Raw genomic sequence first — 21,971 nt, forward strand, 5'->3', positions numbered from 1 at the left:
CAAGGCGGACAGTCCCGGCGCAGCGCTCGCGCGCAGGGCTCCGGGGCTGCCGAGGCCTCGCTCCCCGCAGGCCCGGAGGAGGCACCTCCTCGGGCGAGCTGCAGGTGCGAGCGTCGCAGGTGCCGAGCCCGCTGGGAGCCCGGGGCGCGGTCGGCGAAGCGCGCCGGGGATGCGGTGGAACAGGTCTGGGGGCCACACGGGTGCCGGGCCCACGAAGCCTGGGGAGTCATCGGAGACCCCGGTTCGCCCCCCACAAACCCACAAGCGCGGCTCGCCGCGGAGAGACGGGCCGGCTCACGCTCCAGGAGCTTCCCCTGTGGCCATCCTGGGGGGCGGCTGGCCTCTCACCGAACAATGGTTCAGGACGGACCCGCGAGAAGGCAGGGAGCCGCAGAGCCTGAGGCAGCGAGGTGCTGTGGGGAGAAGGAAGGTTCTGGGTCCTGATTTGGGCCCACGGGGAACCCAAGGCCTAAATGACCTCCAAGCCCCCTTGAGCTAACAGGCAGGAGGTAGGCCCGGGCCCCAGAGCTCAGCAACCATGGTGGAGGAACCCCGAGGCCTGAGACCAGAGTAGCTCAGGAGCGTATAGGCCTTCTCTCCCACTGAACCGGGATCCACGAGCCCCAGTCCAGTAGAGGGAGAAACCCAGAAGGGAAGGAAAAATCTTCCCTGGGTACACATTCTGCCTGAGACCTTGGCCTTCAGGCAGGGCCCTGGAGATGAGCTGGTCCCGACAGAGCAATGACTTTGGCTGCACTGGCCCGGGCTGGATGGAGACATAGGCCATGGTGGAGGCTTCAGGGACTGGAACAGCATTAGGAAAACAGCCCACGGCACACACTTTCTTATGTTCAAACTAGATTTCCCAGAGGCCCCAAACCAGTTCTGTAGGTGGTCCTTGACCCAAACATTTTTACACAATCATACACTTGAGTACACTCACACACACAACCTCTTCCTCCTAAGCCAACATGGTCACACACCACATACGCTCACTCGTGTGGCCTCACACATAGTCACACAAACCCAAAGAACGGGACCCAGAGCAGATTTAGAAAGACCCAGTGGCCTTTCCCCCACTTCCTCCACCTTTCCTCTGCACCTTCCTGTTGGAATGAGATCAGGCACTCAGATCACAGACACTCAGAGCCCCACGCAGGTGCTGCTTCCACACCCAGGCAGGCAGGAGCTGTCAGCCCTTGTCAGCAGGCACCCGCCTGCCAGGGCCTTGCCTCGGCTTAGGCTCAGGCTCCCTCCTCCTGGCCTCACCCAGGCCCCTCCAGGTCCCTGTCTTAGGGGACTATCTGGTGAGAGCCAGCCACAGCCTGGGGGGACCCACGGAGGTCCATTGTGCAAAGCCAGGGAGGGGCCTGATGTGTTTTCTCTCCCACTACCCTGGATTTCCTGAGGAGGAAGAGACATTACATAGAAGATGCCTTCAGGTCCAGGGGGGAGGAGGGAGAAAAAAGGGCTGGCCCCTTCTGGACACCCTCTCAGAGCCCTGCTGGGCACCCCCACACCAGCCTGGCCCTTCCTCTTCTTGCCTGAACCAGTAGGGCAAGTTACTCCTCAAAAGCCCTTTTTGTCTTCTGCATCATGGGGAGAGTGTTGTTAATTGACATCACTTGATTGGTGAGTGTCCCCCTACCCCAAGGGAGAGAGCAAGAGATGGTGTACCCTCCTCCAGGTACATCATCAGCCTCTGGGCTGTTGGGAACCTGTGAACCCCCACGTCTTTGCCCCTGCTCTGGGCAAAGCCACAAGCTGCAGATTGGGAAGAAAGGCAGCCCCGAATCAGTTACCACCGCCCCCCCCCATGCCCCTGCTGCCTGAGACTGAGGCGATGCTCAGGGCAAAGCCACAAACAGCCCACAGCTCTGTGTAGCCTTTCTTGGCCCAGAGATTTCTGGCCCTTGTAAAAAGATCAGGCACATGGAGTACACGGTGAGAAACCAAGACACTGAGAGGTGAGACTCTGCCCTTTACAGAGGCAGCTGGGAGGAGGGCGTCTGAAGTCGGCTCTGTGGGCCGCCAGCAAGCAGGGAAACTGAGGCACACCTTGGTGGCAGTTCTCTCCTATGCTTGGTGAGTGTAGACTCAAAAGGGGGTAAAGGAGTTTCAATGAAAAAGCCTGGGGGTGTTACCAGGAGCTCAGGGAAAGGCGGAGGCAGTCAAGGCCTTCGGAGCTAAGCTCTTCCGAGGCTGCTGTCTGGCTGAGCGGCGGGTAGCTTGGACTTCGCAGCCTCCCTCCCCGCTCCCGCAGCGGGAAGCCGGTTCTCGTTCTGCGTAACTGCAACGAGCCGAGGCGAGGCTGGGGAGCCCACCTCCAGGACCTCAGCCCAGGGAACCGCTTCTTCTGTACATGCGCCCCTCGGGGAGTGACGTACGGGCCTGGGGGCTGCGCCAGGGTCGCGGGGAGAGCGCGCGCGCTGTGGGGAAGCCGCCTCCAGTCCCCGCCACCCGGTCTTCTCCGAGTTTCAGAAAGCAGAGGTGAGAATCCTCTCAAGCTGCAGGCCCGAGATGAACAAGATGACTCCGCAGTCCCCTCCGGGTGCAGGGGACAATTTCGATTTTACGAACGCGCCTGCTGCAATCACGACCTCGCCGGGCTCAGGGTGCGCACTTCGCCCTTCGAAGTCCTTGCTGGTCCCTGGCCCGTCGTTCTTGGGCCCCATGGGCCCCAGCAGACACTCCTGGTTGGAGACCCGACGTTTCTCAGCGGCACAAAGAGCTTCCTCGTCGGCTGAGTCAGGGCCCGGCGCCTTGCCCCCAAACCCCAGGCGGCCTCCTGGAGCCGTGGCCCGGCGCGCCAGGCCTCCGCCGTGCGCCCCGAATGCTTCGGGGAGCAGCCCGGCTTCCTCCTTCTCTTTCGCTTTCGATTCGATGCAAGCAGGTTTTCGTTGCTAGCCGGTACCTTGCCATCCACCCAGTCCCGGCCCCCGGCCCTGGCCCCCCGAGAGAAGCAGACGGAGCTCAGGGGTCTGGAGACGCAGGCCAGGCTGGAGACCCCTGGGGCGCCGCGGAAGGGCTGCTCCAGATTTGTCGAATTGGACGCAGTGTTTGAATACTAAGGGTATTTCTCTCCCTTCGCCGACACAATCCATCCACCACCAAAAGCGAAAACTCCGCCAGGACCGTATTCGAAGTTAGTTAAAGGACCGGATCGGCATGTGGTTTTGTAGAAGTCTAAAATAAGACAATGAGAAATGGACACTGGAGAACCAGTTCAGAGCCCGTGGGAGATTGTAGGGTGATGGAGAAAAAAACAACAGCCTGGGAGCTGTGTCGTTGCTGACTCCCCCCCACCCCACTACCCGGTCAATTTTGGAGGAGGAGGTAGAGAAGGAAAATGCTTTTAATGTTTTACGTGGTTAATTTCTGTAGCCACCATCGTCCTTGAATAGTCGCCTAAACTCATATGAGCTTCAATAGAAAAACAGAAGACCTAGATTAAAGGTTTAGTATTTTAAATCAATTGATTTGCACAGTTTTTTAAATTATAATTTATATACAGCTAAGTGGAAAGTTCGAAGATTCCTGCGTGTGCGCGCTGGTATATCTCTCCGCTGGCTGGATCAAGATACATTCGTGTGTGTGGACACGAAAACTTGGGGGGACATTTTTTTGGTGTGAGTTGTTTTAAGAAAATTTCAGAAGACACTTCGGAGAGCTGGGGAGCTCCCCTCCTTGAGTAAGGTGGCCTTGAATGCCGAACATTTGCACCACCCGGACTGGAGAACGTGGCTTCTTACTAGCTGTACCAGAAACCTCAATGCGCTGGCAGCGCCTGCGAGCTAGCCCAAGCTACGGGGGCTGCAAAACGGAGCCGAGGTAGGGAAACAAGTTAAAATGCGAATGGTAAAATTTTGCCCAAGTCCCTAAGGACTTTCGTTTTGGCGAGCAGCTGGGCACACTTTTTCCTGGGACGTACCGTTAGCTCGGCCTCAGCCGCTTTTCTCCTGCAGCTCTGCTTCTGGTTTTGTTTTGATGGCAAATGGAAATATGAAATGGAAAATGGAAATAGGGAGGCCTTTGCAGTTAAGGGGATGAGGTCGCTGCTCCTCTGGGTTCGGGCTTCTCCGCTGGCCCTTGGACTGGGGAGCCTGAAGCAGCATGCGGAAACCTGCGGGAGCGCCTGAGGCTCCGAGGGCTTGGGTGGCGGCATGGGGAAGCCACGCTTGGTGGTGCGCGCTTTGGGTAAAAGGGAAGGCGGACTGCAACCGAGTGCATGGCTAGAGAGGGCTCCCTGTATCTGAAACCCCGCTGCCACGACCCTTCCCCCCCATCCCTCCCCATCTAGAACCAGGCACTGTTTTGGGTGGGGTGATGAGAGCCCGTTTCTGGGTCTGGATGCGCCTGCCAGGCGCCAACTGGCCACGTGTTCCTGAAGCTACGGGGTTCCCCAGGCTCTGCTAAAGTGACAAGGGGGGTCGTCAGATTAGGAAACCAAGACAGCTATGTGCTGGTGCTGCTCCGTGAATTCATGGATTAAGACACCAGGTTCCCCTTGCTCAGGGATGCTGGGCACCACACGCCTTCTGCGGGTCTGGATTAGACAGAAGAGACCCTTCCTCCAAACAGTTCCTTTTTGCAGAAGGAAGAGGCATGGTTCTCCAGCCAGCAATCCCTCCCAGCCCCAGGCTGCTGCTAATCCGGGATCAGAGTTATATGTGGCCCCCAGGCCCCTCCCCTCCTTCTTCTATGGTCTACAAAGTTGAAAATAGACCACACCCCCACCTCCTTGCAAGATTCTCCTTACTCACCCAGTACTGGGGGTCAAGGTTACCTGGGTCAGCAAATGCTCCGTTGCCTGAGAGCCGGTTTCCCTCCAAAGGGAAACCCTCAAAGTTTTCATAGAAGCTTCCTGTGTGTCCAGAGAGGTGCTCTGGGGGCCCCAGACACCAGACCCACCCACCCACCTCCCATGCCCAGCACATTATGTTGCCTTAGCAAAGACCCTCTTCTCTACCCTCATCCCACCCAGAAGGCACCACCAGCACCGAGGAGGAGAGGGAGGGGTAGAAAGGGAGTTGCGGCTTGGCTGAGGGGAGGTCCAGAGGAGCAAACGGCTGGGGATGTGGGTGGAGATTCATGGCAGCCGGCAATTTCAGGTTTTGGCTCCAGAGGAGGGTCACCATGGAGCTCCACTGCGCCCCGAGTACCTTTATGGAGAGGAGGGTTACTGGGAAATACTAGCGGGTCGAGCGTGTGTGTGTGTGTGTGTGTGTGTGTGTGTGTGTGTGTGTGTGTGTCTGATAGAGAGAGAGGCGCCACCACCCACCAAGTACCTGCCTTTAAGCCCTGCCGCAGCGCCTGCTTCTGCTTGAGAACTCGGGCTCAGCTGAGAGATGCTGGGCGCCGCTGCGTGTCCCAAAAAGAGAGAGAGCTGGTGCGTGTCTCGTGCCTCATTGGATTCTTAAGGAGATTGCCTTAAAACGGATTCTCCTTCCAAACTGGGGGCCGCGGGAACATGGCCTTGCAGAGATTGGGGGTCTGTGGAGATTTTGCTGGTGACACTAAGGCCCAGCAGGATACACGTGCAGGCAGGGCGATCAGGTCTGCTTTGCTCTCTACAACCTGTGTGGCTTTGGGAAAACTCTTACCTGATCCCCTCCTGGATCTAATGTTTGAAATTCGGGAGTTTGGAAAATTTCCAAAAGCCCTCTACGGGCTTCTGTGATGATACCAGTCTGGACACCAGTCTGGACTGCCTTCACCCTGTTTCCTGCCCTCCTCCCTCACATTGTCTGGGAAAGATTGGGTAGAGTGGACAGAAAAGAGTTACCTGTAAGCACACACACGTCCTGAGGGTTCCCTGAAGTGAGCTGAGGAAGGGGCCAATGTGGGCAACAGGACCCAGGATAAGTAGGCTGGTGGTCCTGGAGGGCCCTGGTCAAATGCAGGTTCTAGACTCCAGACTTGTGTTTAAATATGGCAAGGAGCCGACGACAGAGTGTCTTTGTGCCCACAAGTGGCCAGGCTGAAGCTGAGGCTCTGGGGTTCCCAGCCCCTCCAGTCTGCTCATGTCCCCCGTCTCCACTTGCCTACCCCCTCCACATTACTGAGCATCAACTAGGTGCCAGACTTTTCCCTAGGAGAGAACAGAGCGCTTGCCTGCTGTCCTGTGGTTTAGATCCTTCCAGATGTAGATCTTTGGGCATAATAAATGTTTCCCGGCTGGAAGGATGGATGGAGAACTGGGGTCTTATTCTGAGTGCTGCTCAAGCAGGGACAGGCCACCCATAGTAATCGTATCCCAGTCCCTTTGCCTGTGTGAGTGGAGCCCTGGGGGTTTCATGAGCCCGTGCACCGCGTGTGCCCCCGTATGGACTGGGTCTGAGTCCTGCAGTCCGAATGTGTTTCAGGCTGTGGCCATGTGGACTAATTTGTGTGCACTCCTGTGTGAAAGACATGCACGTACCTCCCTCCTCCCACACTTGCACCTGTTGTTCCCCGCACAGGGGAGCTGCATGCGTGGTAGGGGGAGCCCCTGGGCCAGTCAGGGACACCCCTTGGGGCCTCCTGTTGGCAGGCTTAGCCTCTGCGGCCAGGCCAGGGTCACTTGCTGGGAGATGGTGACTAAGCGCCTGTGGCCTTCTTAGCCACTGTTCTCAGCTTCCCAGGAAGGCTGACTCACTGAGTGGCCGGAGGGTCCCCATGTGGCCAGTAGGCACAGAGCCCTAGAATCTTCCTGGGGCCCTGGCAGGGTCCACCACAAAGAGGCCTCCTCCGACCCTTGAGAATACCCTCTGCTTCATGTGGCTTAGGGGAAGAGAAACCATCCTTATGCACGTTGCTGATCCCATTTTGCAGCTGAGCAAACGGAGACCCAGGGAGAAACAGAGCCCTGTAGCCAGGTTAGTGGGAAGGCAGAATATGCTGCTGTGTTTTCTTCTTCCCACTGCTCACTGTGCTGCTAGGGGAGGGGGAGGCAGAGGTTGGGGGAGTGTCTGCTGGGCTCACCCACTCCCCCCCTCTGCTGTAACCCCCACAGGAAGTGACACACTCTTTGTGTGCAGCAAACAGGGCAGGGACTTGTAGTCCCACTCTCCTGAGAAGCGAGGCGGCCTCCATCCTGAGAGCCTGGGGATTCAAGGTGACAGGAGGGCACTGGTGGAGGTCCCTCTGGGACTGCAGGGACTCATCCCCAACTGCCTGTGTTTTAGCTGACACTCCTGGTCCCGGCAAGGTTCCCCAAGCCAAGCTTTCTTCCCGAAGTGGTGGAAACCATGTGGATTAGGGGGTTGGCTGAGGCCATATGACCAACTTCCTCCTCTCTCAGATAGTCCCCTGCCTGGCCCGGGGCACTGGTCGTGTCCAGAAGCTCTGGTACACCCCCCAACCAGGCACAGTGGGTCAGGGCGTTGGGGGTGGACCTCCCACTCGGCGCTGGAAGAGGCAGACACCCGATGTCTGCGGGCTGAAGTGTCCTCTTCACAGACGAGGGGACTGAGATGCTGATCCTACTTACTGGTTGCTCACCAGACTGCCTGTCACTATGCCAGGCCTTGCCAGGGGGTGGAGGGGGTTCCGAGAAGCGCTCAACACAGCCCCACCCCCACCCCCACCCCCCGCTTCAGGTCTGGAGTGGGAGAAAGATCAGTAACTTGGCGATTCTCATTCACTGGGGCTGGTGCTGGGATGGGGTTGCCGTGACTCAGGCTATGGTGTGTGCCTGGCAGGAAGGGCTGTCTGTGGCGTTTGCAGCTCATTAGAAGTCCCCAAACCCCACTCCCAGGTGGGCCTGACCTCGCCCAGTAAGAGGAGGGCTCAGAGAAGTTGGGGGACTCACTGGATCTTCTCTGGGAGCTGAAAAGCCCGAGTCTCCTTTTTCCCTTCCTCCTCTCCCTCCAAGTCTTCTCTGGAGAACAAGAGACGTGGGTTCAAGTCCTGGCTTTGCCATGGAAATGTGCCTTTGGAACAGTCCCCTTATCTCCATGGTGCAACTCAGTCTTCTCACTTGTGAACTGCGGCTGTTTGGGCCTGTTCAGCCTATGAGGGAGGAGAGTGTGATGGTGCAGGGAGGTAGAGTGCCTGCGGTGCATCCTTATGGGCAAGTTCTCTGCCTAGCACTGAGAGCCCCGCCCCCTCACCTTATCCACCCTTGAGGGCACTGGGGTGTTACAAATGGTGGTGGGGAGGTGGGGGGCTGTCTCTGATCAGGTTTCAGAGTGGAGATGGAGACTTTGAGGCTCTCCCAGATATATGAGCCTCCCCAGTCCCCCCAATATCCAGGGATCTCCCCGGCCGGGTCTGTAGCGCAACCATCAATCTGCATGGCCTCCCATCCGCCCCAGCTCAGTGTTGGGACAACTCCACACCCCCACTGCCAAGAAGGAGCAGGGAAGACAAGCATGCGCACAGATACCCTGCACAGGTCCCAGTTCAGGGCCTCAGTCTCCCATCTATAAAGCCCCGGCATGGCACTTGGTGATTTCTTCAGCCTTGAGGTTCTGTGCTATTCCAGACCTGGGCTCGAGGTGCTGGGAGAGAGGTGGATGCCCCACACTCCAGGATCCTCAGGAGGTCTGCGGGTCCCACCGCTCTGCCAGATTCATCGCACTGAGAGAGACCCCTGTGGGAGCAGAAGGTTAGTCCGGGGTCTGGCACCCCTAGCCTCGACCTCCGCCTTAGTTTTTCCCTCTGCAGGACAGGGACGGTAAGGAAGCGAGCCTGATGGAGGTGAGGGGAAAGGGGGTTTGCGTTGGCAGGACAAAACCTCTCTGCCGATACCAGGGGACAGCCCGCATCTCCTGAGCACTCATGCCCGTGCAGCAGGCGGTGTGCCAAATCTTGTTTGCGATTTCATTGAATCCCAGTTGCAGCCCCATGAGATCGATTCCACCGCCATTCCTACATCGCGGATGAAGGCAGACTCATAGAAGTTGACTAGCTTGCCCAAGGTGGGACTGCTGGAAGACGGAGGCGTAAGTTCGTGATGAGCAAAGGCCCCGAGAACGTGAAAGGATTTCTTTTGTAGAATGATCCTAATTAGACTTGAGGCCACCCTAATGCTGTGAGATTGGAAGACTGGGTTTGACAAACATGGCTTCCGAAGAGCTCCTCCCTTCTCGGCATCTGGGAATCCAGTGTGTGGAGAGGTCCAGGCTGGGCTTGGTGTCTGGCAGGTCAGAGCTCTAGACTTGACTCTGTGACCTTGGGCATGGCTCCTTCACCTATTCAAGGGTTCTGCTGAGCTGCGGGGATAAACAGGGGCAGAGGGGGTGGGAGGAGGCAGACATGACCCATGTGCCTCAAACTGGTATGAGGGGTTTCTTCTTGAGGAACGTGCCTCAGAACCTCTGGTCAGGACAGGGTGGAGCTGAGGACCACGCCTGGGACCGACAATGGGGAAACGGTTGCTTCGTTGGTCGGCATTGCTGCACGCTGTTTTCCTGAGAGCTTAATGAGGGCTTGGTATGCATCATAGGTGCTCGATCAATGTTTGTTGACAGACAAATGGACAAATGAGTGAGTGAATGAATGAACGAATGAAGGAAACAGGATGTGAACATGCTAGGATCTCCAGAAATCTTGCGATTCTCTTTTCTGGCCTCCTTCCTTTGCATCCAGGCCTGGGACGAGAACCCCACGTCCAGTCCTCTCACACCCTGGTGGAAAATAGTTCATTCCCCCACAGGGATCCCTGTGGCGTGTGGGGTGTGGGAGCAGAGAGGTCTTGGGAGCCCTGTTTTGTAGGCGACTTGAGTCCTCTCGGATCCAGAGCTGGAAGAACAGCCTTTTGCCCCCACCGTTCCCCCTTGGCTGTCATGTCAGGCCCCGCAAGCCGGGGTCAAGCTGCTGCACCCGGCCGGCTCTAGTGAAATGGGGAACCTCCCTCCCCACCCTACTCTTCCCCCAAAGTGTCCCCATTTCCTGCAATGACTGCTAGGTCCAGCCCCACCTGCCCCATTCTGGACCCCTTGTTCTTTCCTGCTGCCTGCCTGGCTAGGGGCACCTGAGAGCTGCAGATGAGCCTTACTCGTACCCAGTCTACTGTGCACTGGCCCCCTGGGGTTCTGAGACACCACACACACACACACACACACACACACACACACACACTCACACACACACGGGACACAGCCCTCTTCTGGCAAGGATGCCATCCTGAGCTCACAGCCCAGACAGGATGAAGCATTTAGACCTGAGGTGGGGATGTAGAGTTAGCACGCGGGGCTGCAGCCATGAACACAGTGTGCCGCGTGCCAGGCCCTGTGCCCGGATGATGTGGACAGAGAGGCAGAGGGGGTGCTGATGGAAAGGTTCCCTTCCTTTGTCTTCAGAGAGGGTATGCTGCATAACCACCGTAAGCACTGCTGTGAGAAGTGCACTGCCAGATGCTTGTCCTGCCCCACAGATCCTGCAGGTTTACGCCCCGTGTCAGGGAGGTGGGGCATTTGGCAGTGAGTGAGTTGATCCCAGACCTCAGGGGAACTGGATGTGCAGAAGTGAGAGTCTACAGGGAAAATGCAAATGGACTGGGGCTTTGTGGGTATGGACTTTGGAGGTCAAAGGGGAGCTCACACTGAAGGAGCCAGAAATGGCACCCTTGACTCAGAAAACAGCACAGCACAAGGGCTGTGGGTCAGGAAGGTACCTGCAGTGTTTGGGTAAGAGCAAGCGTGTGGTGTACAGGGGTCCAGGCGTGATGGGGCCTGAGGAAGGGCAGAGGCAAAGCCAAGAGCACTGTTCGAGCTCTCTGAAGGACCTGGACTCTGAGCGACGCGGTGAGAGGCCAGGATCCCACACTGAGTGCTCCTTGTGTGACTCAGATGGCCTTTTTAAAAATTCAAACTCTTTTTAAAGTAGGGGTGATTTTTGTTGTGGTAAAATGTAACATACAATTTACCACTTTAAGTGAAGCATTCAGGGGCACTTACTATCTTCATCATGGTGTGTCACCATCACCACCGCATGTTTCCAGAACTTTTCACCCCAGACACCTCCATTAAGCAGTAAATGACTCCCCATCTCCCTCTCCACTGCACCCCTGAAAACGTCCATTTTACTGTCTCTGTACATTTTCTTACTTCATGGAAGGAGGCCGTACCAGATCTATGCTTTTGTGTCTAGCCAGTTGAACATCTTCTTTGGAGAATTGTGTAGACAAGTCTGTTGCCCACTTTTTGGACTGGGTTGCTTGTTTATACACTGTTGATTTGCAGGAGCTCTTTATGTATTTTGGATAACAATCCCTCCTCCGATATATGATTTGCAAATATTTTTTTCTCATTCTGTGGGTTGTCTCTCACTCTCTGGATAGTGTTCTTTCGACGAACAGATTTTAATTTGGATAAAATCCAGTTTATCAGTTTTTTCTTTTGTTGCCTGGGCTTTTGATGTCATATCCAAAGAAGTCATCACCAACTCCCATGTCATGAAGAATCTCCCCCTATGTTTTCTTCCGAGAGCTTTATTATTTTTGCTCTTAAGTTGAGGTGCATTTGGAGTAAGAATCCAGCTCTTGATTCCTTCGCATTCGGATATCCAGTTTGCCCAGCGCCATTTGTTGAAAAGACCCCCCCTTTCTCTGCTGAATAGTCTTGTCACCTTTGTTGAAAGTCAACTGGCCATGTATTTCAGAGTTAATTTCTTGATTCTCTATTCTATTCTATCGGTTTGTCTGTCTGTCCCCGCCATGGCCTTCTGAGGTGACGTCCAGAATCCCAGAATATAGGGAACCTCAAAAGTCATCCTGCCCATCCCTTTGCCTCCAAGCTGATGACTAACCAGCCAAAGAGATCCAGCTCAGGGTCACATTTGTTTTCCAGGAACCAGAGCCCATAAGAAGGGGAGGAGGGCAGAGCCACTGGCAAAAGTGCCGGAACTATGACCTTGGTCTCTGAATAGGCCCCTGGCTATTTAGGAGCTCCAAGCATGTCAGCTGACCCTCTTGTGAGGACATGGCCTTTGAGAAAATTCCCATGTGCTCTTAGGGTCCAAACACCATTGGGGCCACTCCTGAGAGGCCCAAATCTGGGAGCCCGTCATTCAGCAAAAGGATCCCAGAGTCCCCTCTCCATGGACCAGGGGGGAGCTTCTGGAGGGAAGGCCCCATCCACCCTAAACCAGCTTCACATTGTTGGCCCTGTATCTTGAATATTTCCTCCTTGATTCCCATGAGAGGTACTTGCCGCCCCCGGCCTGCTACCCCAGCCATCCTAAGTTCTGTCCAGGAAACACCATAGCCCGGGGTGGAGGCTCCAGGGTTAGATTCTGTGGCCCCCATAGGTGACCAGAGAGGAGGGCACTGCAGAGCAGTGGTGGTCACTGCTGGTGGCAGGGGCTCCCTTGTGAGCCCAGTGCCTCTCACCTTGAAGTCCCCCAGCCCGTGTGATGAAACAGAGACCTGCTTGAGCCTGGTCTCTTCGCTGGGTGCCTGAAGACAAGGGACAGGCACAGTTTCTAGTATTCTTGGGATCTTGTGCAAATTGTGTTCAGCCCACGATTGGGTTCATGGGCAGCGTGAAGCTTGAGATAGCTTTGGTTTGGGGAGGCTGGTATGTCAAGTCCTCGAAACAGAGGTCAGCCTGTACAGCTGAGGGACCTTGGACAAACTGGTTGACCTCTTTGCCTCAACGTTCCTTCTCTATAAAGTGAGGATAAGGAAACTATCAATCTTTTAGGAACACTGTGAGAATTAAATAAGATAATATAGGTAAAGAACACTTCTTGGAACAGAGTAACTGCTCGATCAGTATGAGCTGTTATTATTGACAGGATTTTACTGGAACCCTGACTATCAGGCTGGTCAGAAACGTCGATGGGCATTTGTAGTTGACTTGCATACATCAGAGTGGAAAGTGAATAGACTAGTACTGAATCTACACTGGTGGTTGGTAGAAGCTTTTACGATATGGATGAGCGATGAAAGGGGTGGAGGCTGGCCATCTGCCTTAGCAGGGGTGCAGGGAGGGTCAAGGAGGGAGAACGGGGTCACCCTCAGGCCCCTCAGAACCTCCAGCCTGTGTCTCCCCAGCCTGCAGCATCTTGTACCCAGCCATCACGAACTGGGGCATGATTTCCTCCTCTCCGCTCCCGGAAGTCTGTTCTTTGTGTTCATTGGTCCTGAGGTTCCCCAAGGGCGGGGTTTGTGTTGTCTTCATTCCCTCGTTGGCTCAGGGCTGGGCGCGGAGACTGTCCGGCTCAGGGCGTGTCAGCGAAGCTCCACCCGCTTTAGGAGATCCAGGGAGTGATGGCAGTGTCGCCCATGGGCCAGGCCAGCAGTAAGGTCTTTCACTGAAGCCTCTCAGGAGGAATTAATCCTCCCAAATTACAGATGTGGGAGGTGAGACCCAGAGAGGGCCAGGTGCCCAAGCTGCCCCGCTTGAATTGAGCCAAAGGGCCTTGGCTCCTCCTCCGTCCTTAAAGCTAGTGCTCGTCGCTGTGGTGACCTCATTGCCTGTGTGCCCCTAAGACATCATCAAGCGTGTGGGAGAGCTCAGGAAATAGTGGAGTGTGGTGCGCATGGTAGGGAAGAGGGGTCAGCATACAGCACACCGTCTTCCCCTCACCCCTGCAATGATGACCACAGACCCTGACTGCCCAGGCCTCCTTTCCCTCCTCACAACCAGGCCAACCCAGCCCAGGGCAGCGTGTTGGGTGCAGCTCTACGGGTGAGGAAGGAGGAGCCAACCAAGCCCCGCCCCCTGCAAACCCGTGCTAACTGAGCACTTGTGGACTGGCCTCCTCCTTTGCTTAGTATCAGCAGCTGCACCCGGGTTGAGAAGAGTTTCCTGGGGCGACTGGGTAGTTTCGTCGGTAGAGCATCCAACTCTTGGTTTCCGCTCAGGTCATGATCTCAGGGGTCATGGGTTCAAGCCCTGCACCCGGCTCCACACTGACAGCACAGAGATCCTCTGCTTGGGATTCTCTCTCTCTTCCTCTCTGCCCCCTACCCCACTCCTGCTTGCACTCATGCATCATGCGTGTTGTCTCTCTCTCTCTCTCTCTAAAAAATGAATAAGTAAACTTTAGGGGGGAAAGTCTCCTGAGCCAAGGCAGGTGGGTGGTCACTGAGGGCTGGGCTTCCTTCCTGAAGGCACGTTCACGATCCTTGCTTTACCTCATGAGCCCTACGGGATTCAGTCTCTTGGAGAAAATCCACAGAAGTCAGCTTTGTGCTACACAAAGTGCATTCTCGCCGTTTGGGGGATGCTTTGTTCTCCTGAGAAGTAGCAGCAGGTGGAAAAGAGATGAGCCTGTCACACGTCCCCTGCAGTTTAAGGTTTACTCGGTAGAAGGCTCACACCATACATTTTAAAGCAGAGACTTATTTGAATTTTTTTTTCAGTCCAGATGAGCAAAAGTCAAAGAAAGAACCATTTTCACCCAACACATAAATATTGGAATATTGAGGATTATTTATACTTACATACTTACCTGTTATTGGACTATTGAGGACTATTTATACTTACACACTTACATGTGATGGGCAAAACACTTGGAACCTGTCTGCGCCAAATTTCAGCCATTTAGACGGAAACTAAGAGCTTAGATACAAGTATGTTCTAGAAATTTTAGAAATTTAGCCATTTGATAGTTATAAAGGTGGAAAATTTTTAAGGCAAAGATTGAAGAGTGTTATACGCCTTTATCAATCTCAGAAAATTGTAACTGTTAGCCTTACAATTAATTCAGCCATTAGGGGCATCTGGGGGGCTCAGTTTGTTAAGCATCTGACTTTGTCTCAGGTCATGATCTCAGCGGTCTTTGAGGTCGAGCCCTGCGTCGGTCTGTGTGCTGACAGTTCAGAGCCTGGAGCCTGCTTGGGATTCTCTATCTCTTTCTCTCTGTCTCAAAAATAAATAAACATTAAAAAAATTCAGCTGTTAGTTTTCCCTTCTCATCCAAAGGGAGAAAAATCTTGATTTTTCAGCTTATAAATGATTCTTCAGGTTTGAATAAACACATTTGGAGAAAGAAAACGCTTGATTTGGGTGAAAACAAATTTTCTCCAAGCCCACATGGGCCTTCCGCAGGCTCAGAATTCATTTATTTAACAAGGTTAATTCAGTGCAACAGGTATTCAGTTCGGCTGCAGCGTGGGTAACGGAGCACAGAGACACGGAAAGGGCACTGTTCAATGACCAAGGCTGATGATCGATTTGATTACTAGGGCCCTTAAGGGAGCTCCAGCGAGGGCATGGCAGGGAATCCACCAGGAGGAGGCAAGCGATACCACGGGGGGAAGGTGACCTGGGGCTCACTAGGCAGCAAGGGCCCCACCTGGCCCTGAGTCCACAGGGTTAGTTTCTCTGTGACAGCCGCAGCGGCACATTTCTGGAATGGCCTCTCCTGCCACTGCCCACCCCACATGCCTTTCAGATGCTATAATGGGTGGAAGGCACTGGATGTTCCCACTGAGAAATTCTTGAGCAGCTAAACATTGGGGTGTCTGCATAAGCAAGCCGTCCAGATGTCACCAAGGGCATTCGTGGGAGGGGGGATTCTAGAAGGAATTCACAGCAGACCTGAAGTTTTGCTCTGTGAGTTTTGTCAGCTGCTCTGTGAGTTTTGCTGCCATCAGTGTTGTGATTAAAATTACAGTTGTCAGTCCATGGCTATGCCTTCCAGGTGAAATGTAACTTAGGCAAACGCGCGTTTAACGGAAGAGTCTTTACAACACACTACAGGGTTAAGTGACTATATAACAAAATAAATGTAACATCTAGTTTTTACAGTCGTTTCAAGTGTAATATATGTGGGAAATGGGCCCCATTTGGAAGGTTGAGCGACTTTGCTCTTGCCGCTGCCTTGGCCCAACTTGACCCCAAATAATAACCGGATTCATTTATCCCATTGATGGAGGGCGCACTGAGTACCAAGCAGGAAAATGTATGCTTGCACACTGCGTGATTCAGGACTCACAAACAATCTGGAATGTGGGCATTCTCAGCCCCACTTTACAGATGAGGAAACCAAGGCACACAGAAGCTAAGTCATACCCCTCAATGGCAGAGGCACAGTGGCTCGGGAGCCTCTCCGTAATCTTGAGACTCTCTCCATTTCTTTGATAGCGGAAACTGCCGTTTCCTCATCTGACGTAAAGTACTAGCTAAGCACAGCTTCAACACACCCGTCCAATGGGAGTATTGCCTCAAAGCCCCTCCTATGGAGAGATCTGGATTTGCCCCTAAAAATATCACCCTCCCGGCAGCCTGGCCTTGATGCCCCTCCTCTGTCCAGCACCTGCACCGTGATAGCTGCCTTATCCTCACTTTATAGAGAAGGAACGTTGAGGCAAAGAGGTCAACCAGTTGTCCAAGGTCCCTCAGCTGTACAGGCTGACCTCTGTTTCCAGGACTTGACATACCAGCCTCCCCAAACCAAAGCTATCTCAAGCTTCATGCTGCCTGTGAACCCAATTGTGGGCTGAACCCATGGAGATGCTATAACAACACTTTCAGTCCCCAGGCAAGAAAGACAGAGAAGCTGAAGTCTTGCACCCACCAGGCGAAATGAAATGAATGAGAAATCTTTGGAGTATCTATTTGCTTCATTCATTCATTTATTCATTCATTCAGCAACATTTCTGGAGCACCAGCTAAGGGCAGGCAAAGTTTCAGGTGGTGGAAATGCAAAGCCCAATAAAGGCCCCTGCTTTCAAAAGGCCGACCTTCATGAAGGGGGTGACTGGGGACTCAGGCTTTCTCCCTGTGACAGAGGAGAAGTAGAGGCTCAGAGGACTCTGTGAGAGGGGGTTAGGGCCAAGGCCAAGGCCATATGGTTCAGTGGAGGCAGAACAGGGCAAGGGTCAGAAAAACCACTTGAAATCAGGAGACAGAGGTCTTCCACGGACAGGTGTGTGATCGCTCAGGACCTCCGTATCCGTCCTGTAGGGTGGAGGGGGCCTAGTGTGATCTGGGAGCTCTGAGGCTTCTTGCTGGGTGAGGGGTGGGTGTGGGGGGCTCCTTCTGCCTCTCCAGCAGCAGAGACGGCCAGGCCAGCACCCCTTCACCTGTCAGATGCCAGGACCTCCAGCCGTGGGAGGCAGAGTTTGGGGATGAGACCTGGGCTGGGCCTGGAAGGCAGGATCTGGGGTCTCCAGTCTCCTTAACGAGCAGCTAGCAGGGGGGTGTGAGTTCTGACAGAGGTCAAGACTCCCAGCCCACCCTAGTAAATATCCGGAGGTGAGGTTCAAGTGTTTTCATCCTAAGCGGGGCTTTTTATGGTGACCCTAAAACTCAGTTTAGGTTAGTCCTCTGAGATGGGAATTACTCCTGTGCCTCCGCCGTGTCTTCTGGTGACGAGATGAAGCCTGTTTCCGCTCCCTCCAAAAGCCTGCGTGTATAAGATGACACATCACTGTGAGAGGCACTAGGCAGGACACAGGGCTTGGAGCCGGGCCATCTGGGTTCCAATCCCAGCTCCACTGACCCCCCGCCAGCTGTGTGACTTTGAACAAGTTATTAAACATCTCAGGACCTCAGTTTCTTTATCTGTAAAATGGGAGTGACAGCACCAAGCTCCTGGGAATTTGGGGAATCAAATGAGATAGTGGATGGGTCAGCACTGTCAAAGGGATTCTGTGATCATTTTCCTTACTGTCACCGGCCCTGGTGGGAGGCCCCTGTCTAAGACTCCTCCTTGGTAATTAGGACCTGCAGAGTCTGGAGAGCTGGAGGCGTCCTGTTTGACCATAAAGTCTTGCTGTGACTTCTTTGGTTTCCAGTAATTCAGCCTAAGACCATGCAGTCACTGAAGCCACACCTGACCACTCCACATCGTGGACCCTGCGTGCCCAGGACACAGTGCTCTTGCCCAGGTAGCCCTGGGACCATTGACCACGGTCTGTCCCCTCCACAAGGCCGCGACCACAGGGAAGCACTTGATGAATGGACACCCGAGTGAACCAAGGACCAAGGGTGTGAGCAGACACAGACCTAGGCACCGTATCAGGAGAGGACACGGAGAAGGATTTGGGGGTGTTGGCTGGGAGCTGAAAGGGACCCAGCCCTGGATAGAGTGGGCTGAAGCCAAGACAAAGGCCCCCAGAGACACTGGCTAGGGGACTTTCTTTTTTTTTCCAATTTTTTTTATTGTGATAAAACATACATCACATAAAATTTACCATCTTAACTACTTTTAATTGAAGTATAGTTAACGCCTAACTATTTTTCAGCACATAGTTCAGTTAAATAGTTAGTTAAATATATTGATAAGGCCGTACAACGGTCACCACATCCATCTCTAGAATTCTTCTCATCTTGTAAAACCAAAATTATGCACCCATTAGCTGCTAACCTCCCATCCCCCTCCCAGCCCCTGACAACCTCCATCTACTTTCTGTCTCCGTGAACTTGATCACTGTAGGTATCTCATAGGACCGGAGCCTCTCTGGGTCTGGCTTATTTCACTTATCAGCATGTCCCCAAGTGTCATCCATGTGGTCGAACAGGTCAGAGCTTCCTTCCGTTTTAAGGCTGAATAATACTCCGTCCATTCATCTGCCATGGACAGTGACCTGCTCCTGTGGTTTAGCGATTGTCCGTGACTTTCTTATAATTCCTTTTTTTTTTTTTTGATACAAGGGAATTTCAGTCACTCAGACTAATTGTAAGAAAGCTGAGATTATAATGGCCTCAAACAATAAAATACCTCCTAAAAATGCTGCTGGAAGCATCACCTGCTCCGATTGGGTCACCAGTTGCTTCTGCGGAAGTGAGAGTTTTCAAAAGTCTGGGGAAGCAAGGTTCGTCCCCAGGGCTGGCATCTGCCTTGTGGTTTTTTAAAAATTATTATTTATTTATTATTTTGTTAATGTTTATTTATTTTTGAGAGACAGAGATAGAGCATGAGTGGGGAAAGGGCTGAGAGAGAGAGACACACACAGAATCCAAAGCAGGTTCTAGACTACGAGCATCAGCACAGAGCCTGATGTGGGGCTCAAACTCATGAACCATGAGATCATGGCCTGAGCCAAAGTCGGATGCTCAACTGACTGAGCCACCCGGGCGCCCTGTAAAAACTTTTTATCGGGCGTAGTTTCAGACTTAGAGGAAAGTCACAGGCAGACACGAAGAATCCCCGGATCCCATTGCAGTGAGTCCCCAGTTCACGTCTTACTGCATCTGTGTTCTCAGCGTCTCTTGCAGGCTCTCCATGTGTACGTCCACGTGCTGGGTTATATGCATGTGCACGTGTACGTGTTTCCCTCTGCCCTGCTGAAGGGTGACTTGTACACACGGACCTCCTTCCTCTAAACACTTCACTCTCTGGCACGGAATGGATGTGAACCCAAGACACGGGGCTGGGGAGAGAAGATGGGAGAATGGGACCGCCAGCCTTGTTCCTTGGGCTGCCCCATCCCAGCCCCACACACGGCCTCTGCCTTAGGACGGTGCCCACAAAATGCCCCAGGCTGGGGGTTCAAACCTTAGCTCTGCCTTCGGCCACTTGCACATTCTCGGACAGGTCATCTGCTCCTGCCAGCTTCAGTTTCTAGGGGTGTTTCACAGTTACTGCGGGTGTCCTGGTCCCGAGCAGAGCACGAGGCCCACAGCTACTGGGTTTCAGTGAGAGCATACCGCTAGTTTCTTTTCCTTCCTTGGCTCTGGGAAGCCCCCTCTGACCTCGGGTCCAGAAAGGGACCACCCCCACCCTGTGTGAGGACAGAGAGAGCTTGTGTCTGACGGAAGCAACAGTGGAGCGGCCGCAGCCCCTGCCTCGGCTAATGTCCCTCCCCCCCCCCCCCCCCCCCGAAGAAGCCACAAAGGAGTTGGCAACATAGAAAGCCAACGGGGGGGGGGGGAATCCCAGGGGTCATGGGGGGGGGGCGTTTGTCCCACTCATTTGCAAGCAGCTGGAGGACTAGGGATCCCCAAGGGTCTCCCCACAACCATGGGGAGTAAAAAGATCCCAGGTCAACCTGCCACTCAGTTGCTGGTGACATTCATGGAGTCCTTTCTCTGGGAGCCTCAGTTTGCCCATCTGTAGAGTGAGGGTGTTCAGGAGAGCCACCGTATGGGGGTTTTGAAGAATGTGGAAAACCCCAGAAATGGGAGAGGAATGAGCTCTGTGGGCGAAGCCAGGGACCCACCTCCTTCATCTCGGTGTCCCTTGCAGTTCTAGGACAGTGGCAGGCACATAGTAGGGCTAAATAACTGCTTGTTTGGCAAACCCTACCCGGTGGGGCCTGGGCTTTCAAACAAACTTCTAGAAACCTGGTCAGGGCCCGGGGCCCTGGGGCCCACCAGCCTCCCTGAGGAACTTAATTGGGACTGCAGTGCCTCCTGGTGGCGAGATGAGCAACTGCAGCCCCGATCCTGGCCAGCTGGGAGTGGGGCTCTAGAACCTTCAAGCAGGCAGGGGCCAGGGAACCCACCTGCGGTTTAGCATCCTGTCCCAGGGTCTGTTGAGTCCTCCTCAGTTGTGGCTTCCCATGGCAACCCCTTTCCCACTCCTCTGCAGGGATCCAAGCAATACTTGTTGAACTGAGGAAACAGACACCAAAAGGGTTGTGCAGGGTCCTAGCAGCAGCAGCAGGGCCGCCTTGACACCCTGCCCCGCGGCTAGGTGGGTTTTTAAGCCCACCCGCATGCCACCACCACCCCATCCATACGGCAGTGTTTGCTACAGGCGCCCTTGGTCACCCTCAGGAGGACAGACAGAGATTCCCAATGCAGAAGGAGCCCAGACCCAGCTCAGGACCCAGCAGGGAGGCCCTGCTCTGAACTGCTCACACTCGGGTGGGGGAGGGGTAGTCCCCCCCACAAGCATGTGAAGGCAAAGAACTCCGTGTTCAAGGCGTAAGCCAAGCCCAGGGGTCGGGAAGGGGGCAGCGGTCCCCCTTGCACTGAACCTTGGAAGCAATTCACAAAAGAAGGAAATCTAACAAATAAAAGATTTAACTCTACTAGTAATAGAAAATATAAGTTCAAACAGGATCTCACTTCCATTGATGATACTGGCAAAGATTTTTATTTTTTTTTAAGTTTATTCCCTTATTTTGAGAGAGAGAGAGAGAGAGAGAGAGAGAGAGCACACATGTCTGCACAAGCAGGGGCGCGGCAGAGAGAAGGAGAGACAGAATCCCAAGCATATTCCATGCTCAGAGCCTGATGCGGGACTTGAACTCACTGGACCACCTGGGCGCCCCCCAAAACTAGCAAAGATTTTAAAAACACTATGACTGGCACTGGCCCTGAAGCAAGAACATTCTAGTCGCTGAGGAAACTGTCACCTCTTTGGAAAGATGTTTGATCATGTTTATGAGACACCTTCAATGTGAATACGATCTAATTCAGGTTTTCTAGTTCTTAGAGCTTCTTCTGACATAGTCACCATGACGTACAGAGGATTGAAATGCAAGGGAGTTCATTTCAGGCCTGCTTTGGTTTCAAACCATCAGAAGCCCAGGTGCCCTGCAGTAAGAGATTGACTAAGTAGAATTTATCCATGTGATGGAATAATATGCAGTCATTCAAAGTGATGTGGTAGGGGTGCCTCGGTGGCTCAGTCGGTTAAGCATCCAACTTATACTCAAGTCATGATCTCAAGGTTAGTGGGTTCGAGCCCTGTGTAAGGTTCTTGGAGCCTGCTTCAGATTCTGTGTCTCCTTCTCTCTGTGCTCCTCTCTGGCTCATACTCTGTGTCTCTCAAACAAATTTTTTTTTAATTTTTTAATGATGTGGTAGGAGGGGTCTAGGTGTCTCAGTCAGTTAAGCATCTGACTCTTGATCTCAGCTCAGTTCATGATCTCACAGTTCTGTGAGTTTGAGCCTCACGTTGGGCTCTGGGCTGAGAGCACAGAGCCTTCTTGGGATTCTCCTCCTCTCTCTGCCCCTCCCCTGCTTGTGCTTTCTCTCTCTCTCTCTCTCAAAATAAACAAAGTTAATAAAATAGTGTGTTAGAAGAATATGGAATAGCATGGAAAGAGGCACAGAATATGGTGTCAGATTTTTTAAAGTTTATGAAAAATTGTGTCCGTGTGTGTGTGTGTATGTGCGTGTGGTTTCTTCTCTTGG

The 21,971-nt window shown here is 53.6% G+C and overlaps 1 protein-coding gene across 1 annotated transcript in view; it reads left to right on the forward strand.

Annotated features, from left to right (window-relative positions):
* The window catches only part of ALX4 (ALX homeobox 4), a 39,833-nt gene that overhangs the window by 895 nt on the left and 16,967 nt on the right, over positions 1 to 21,971 (forward strand). The window lies entirely within an intron of this gene.

This window comes from Suricata suricatta, chromosome 11 (assembly GCF_006229205.1).
Source record: "Suricata suricatta isolate VVHF042 chromosome 11, meerkat_22Aug2017_6uvM2_HiC, whole genome shotgun sequence".
NCBI classification, from domain to species: Eukaryota; Metazoa; Chordata; class Mammalia; order Carnivora; family Herpestidae; genus Suricata; species Suricata suricatta.